This window comes from Cygnus olor, chromosome 1 (genome assembly GCF_009769625.2).
Source record: "Cygnus olor isolate bCygOlo1 chromosome 1, bCygOlo1.pri.v2, whole genome shotgun sequence".
Lineage (NCBI taxonomy): Eukaryota > Metazoa > Chordata > Aves > Anseriformes > Anatidae > Cygnus > Cygnus olor.
In genome coordinates, this window is record NC_049169.1 from 55,458,323 (window position 1) to 55,462,809 (window position 4,487).

At 45.4% G+C, this 4,487-nt stretch overlaps 1 long non-coding RNA gene across 1 annotated transcript; it reads left to right on the plus strand.

The window, feature by feature from the left end:
- Positions 1–2,173: 2,173 nt before the first annotated feature.
- LOC121063932 lies at positions 2,174–4,165 on the plus strand. The gene is made up of 3 exons (XR_005816228.1): positions 2,174–2,404; positions 3,281–3,445; positions 3,518–4,165. It is a non-coding gene; the product is annotated as an uncharacterized LOC121063932 (long non-coding RNA).
- Positions 4,166–4,487: the final 322 nt, after the last annotated feature.

A 4,487-nucleotide genomic window follows, 5' to 3' on the forward strand; every position in this document is an offset into this window, starting at 1 on the left:
CAACTTGCAACTGTTGGTATGTAGGGGACCTCTGAAGAGGTCACCTTTGCCAGCTCGGCCTCTCTACACACCTGTACCCTCTCAGAGGAATATGCAATTGGTCTTGTTGCTAGCAGGCTTTGGAGTGATCAGTCAGCATATTAGGGAGTCTTTCCACAGAAGAGTATAAATTTCAAGGTCACTACATTGCTGCCGAAATTACCCCAGTTGTGACACTTCTAGTAATGGCCTTGATTGTACAGTAGGGGAGGCAGGGGCAGGCCACTTCTATCATGGTGGCATCCCATCGGAACCAGGAAGCTTCCCTGGAAAATACTTCCATGAGGGATTAGGTGCTTCTCCCTGCAGACAGTCCTATCAAGTGCCCAGGTCTCTCCTGGTTCCTTACTGAATTCTTTCAACTGTAACCAACTTCTTCCATGCTTTGGTCCTAAAGACAACCTACTGCAGTGTCTGGGCAAGACCCACAGGCTGGAATTTCTTTACAAAGGGCACAACATGGAGGAAGTCCAACAGACTTGAGCAGAGGCATCACCTCAGAAATGACCGAAGCAGAGGAAGTAATTCTTGCAAGCAGGGGTCAGACTCAGCACCTATAGTCTATAGTGAAGGATTTGACTCCACGCGTAATAGCTCAGTTGGAGAGTAGCTTTGGTGGGCAGAGAAAGAAAATCTCAGTGACTCCCTCAGACTCTTGTGTTGCAGTGATCTATTAAACAAACAAGCACATCTCTGCATAGAGCTTAATCCCACGTGATTCTGGTATTTTTAGCAGCTTGTTCATGGATAGGTTAACCAGGACTTTTTCTTGCTTCACTTGCAGGAGCCCTGAAGTCAGACTCCAAAGATTCCAGTGGTGACCACTAAGTATGATGGCATGAATGTAACCTAATGTACTGTTATAACAACTGAATTAGGCCAGCACAAAAGTATAACTAGTCCAGTATCTTGTCTTGCGCAGAGAGAAGGAACTGAGGCTAAGGGTGTTTGAATATTAGAATAGGGCAAAGATGTGGCTGCACTTTTTTAATAGGCTGTCCATTGAATTATACCCAAGTCAGAGAGACGTATTTGAAAGTGTAATGTCTTTTCTTTCTTTCTTTCTTTCTTTCTTTCTTTCTTTCTTTCTTTCATTCTTTCTGTCTGTCTTTGTCTGTCTTTCTGTCTTTCTGTCTGTCTTTCTGTGTCTGTCTGTCTGTCTTTTGTCTTTCTGTCTTTCTGTCTTTCTGTGTCTGTCTGTCTTTTGTCTTTCTGTCTTTCTGTCTTTCTCTTTTTCTTTCTTTCTCTCTCTCCCCTCTTTCTTTCTCTCTCTCTCTCTCTCTCTTTCTCTCTCTTTCTTTCTCTCCTCTCTCTCTCTTTCCTTCTCTCTCTCTCTCTTTCTCTCTTTTCCTGTGAATTCATTCAATTGGCATTTTAACCAGATGTCTGGAAGTCTTTAAACTGATGATAACCAGAATCAGGGAAAATAAAACAGGGAAGGCTCATGCCTGTTCATCAGAGACAGAACACTGCGACAACTATACCTCATGCTGATCCAGTACATTCATTTTTCTACATTTCTACACATCTTGTTCAACATCTGGCAGCCTTGTATCAAGGTCTATCCAGCAAGGCTGCTGCAGCAGTCTGAAATGCTAGATAACTCTTAGCCTGATGCTAAGATCATCTGACAGACCTGATGGAAAAACAGCTGCATCTGAAGCTTCCCAGCATTGCAGCAGTGAGACTCATGGTTTCAGAACAGGGCTTCTGCAGCTGCTGTTGACAGTTCTCCCAGGACACAGCAAGTGCTTGAATAAAACTCTGGCCTTGCAACTACTTGGCATGGACTGAAAGGGCAAGTGGGATGCTCTGATAGAAAAACAAACAAACAAACAAACAAAAAACCTAAATGTACATGGCAGCAATCAAATGAATGGGAAAGAGAGCTGCGTGTAGCTTGGGCTTCTTGTCAACAAAGCCATATAAGTCAGGACAGTCCTGGAGACCTTGGGCACCAGAGGTTTCACAATTACCATCACCAGCACCTTGCCAGGTGTTGTGACCGAGGCCAGGTATGCCAGATCATATGAGAGAGGGAGAGCCACGGCACTGGGGCAGGGGAATTCTCCTAGCAGCAAAATTTGCCTTGTGATGGAAAGCTGATGTCAGTGACTGCTGACAGTGAAAGACACTGGTGTATGTAGGTGGAGTGGAAAGATAAAGAAATCAAGATTTTTTTGGTGAAAATAGATCAACAAGAAGAAGATGAAACGCATGTCCATGACCTAAAGCCCTTTCTGAACCAAGACTGGTCTTAAACCAGGAAAGTTCCTGTGGAATTGATCCTGGGAGATGAAGATCTATGATAGATGTGCTAACGACTTTGTTTGCAGTCAGCTTCTCATCCTTTCTTGAGTAGATGGTAGGTGTGCTCTGTACTACTTGCCTATGGGACACAGTGCTGAATATCTCTGAGTAAGCCTCCAGGTGCGTTCTCCATGGCTGTCCAAAACTTTAAAACTGACAAAAATATACAAAAGTATATAAGTGGTAAAAGGAATACTTGTGAAAATGTGAGCTGAATGTGGAATGTGCTTTGGTGATATAGGACATGGAAAAGGCTGAGATACTGAACGCCTTTTTCACCTCAGTCTTTGCAAGCAAGACTGGCCTTCAGAAATGCCAGACCCTGGAGACCAAGGGGACAATATGGAGCAAGGAAGACATAACTCAAGTGTAAGACGATCAGGTTAGAGAATATTTAAGCAGATTGAACGCTTATAAGTCCATGGGCCCTGATGGGATGCACACAGGAGATGTCTTTTTTGAGGTCACTCCTGATAACCTTTAAACAATCACAGCGACTGGGAGAAGTGCTTGGGGACTGGAAGAAAGCAAACACTACTCCTATCCTCAAGAAGGGCAAAAAGGAGGACCCAGGGAACTACAGGTCAATCAGCCTGCCCTCAGTCCCTGGGAAGGTGATGGAGCAGCTAATCCTGGGAAGCATTTTCAGGCACATGAGGGACAAGAAGTGCCACTAAGATGAAGGGACTGGAGCACCTTTCCTGTGAGGAGAGGCTGAGAGAGCTGGGACTGTTCAGCCTAGAGAAGAGAAGCTCGAGGGGGATCTCATCAGTGTGTATAAGTTGAAGGGTGCTACCAAAGAGGACAGAGCCAGGCTCTTCTCAGTGGTGCCCAGTGCCAGGACAAGGGGCAATGGGTGCAAACCAGAACATAGGAGGTTCTGTCACTTAGAACAGCTCTACTGTTAAAATATAAATTCTTATTTTCACAGAGACCTGGCTGTAGAAACGATAACATACCCTACGCTGACTGGTGAGCTGGAAGGAAAAGGAAGCAGAAGACTAAGGAATTGTTTTGATGATCCATTTGCGTATGGGTACCCATTGTGATAATCCACACCTGGAGTAAGGAGGAAGAGGGTTATTTCTTCTACCAGGTAGCTGAACTGCAGTTTGACACTTAGTTTTCAGAGCAGTTCTTTGCTACATGTACTTTGTTTTCACATTAGGTTAACCTGGCATTCAGGCTGAAGCATGTGAACCTGGCACGTGCTGTGAGCATCACTTTCTGATAGGTAATACAGCCAAACAGACCCGGCTCTAAAGCAAAACCCTCATGCACCTGCAAATGAAGGCATGTCTGGTGAATCCTAGGAACTGAGACGTGTTTCTTGCTAAGCCATAAGAGTTCGTGTTGCTCCTTGAGGGGAGGGAACTGAGCCTTAAACAAAGGAAGTAGTAGTAATACATCAAAACAAATGGTACAGACTAGCAGGGAGTGAGATACTGTGAACAGAGGGAATAAGACACAGCCTTGTTCCTTCAAACTCCCACCAATGCCAGAAAGAAGACGAGGCAGTAGAAAAAGAGGTGCATGCAAGCATGGGTGTGAGGGAGAGAGACAGTGTGTGTGAGACACTGTGAAGGAGCAGGATCCTATACAATGTGTGAGAGACATATATCCTATATCTTTTGTGTTTGTGTTAGAGGTGTGTGCTTGAGAGACAGACTGTGTGAGAGAGCTCAAGACAGCTACAGCATGCATGTGAGAAGGAGCATGAGAGGCAGACAGAAGGAGGGAGGTGAGCTGAAGTGCTGCTTTCAGAAGCCTCCTCTGCACGGCCAAATGGCCAGCACAGCACAGCCAGGTCCTGCAGCTGGCCAGACCCAGCCTTGTTTCACCACAAACTCCTGGTGTTTGGGAGATGGGAGCATCGTGTTCCTTTCCAGCACCTGCCGGGCTGGAGCACATCATCTGTCCTGCTCCTGTTGCCTCTGCAGAGATGATTGCCTGCCATCCTTTTGGGTCTGTTCTTTTCCCCAGTCAAATTGCACTACTTATAAGGATGAGGTTAGGAATTATTGCACGTGGTATTCAGGATGTTGAGGGCCAGTCTTTCAGTGCTAAGCCCAGAAATCTGTCCCACCTAAGTTTGCTTTTTACAGCGGCTAGCAGAAACGTGATCCTTACATTCTCTT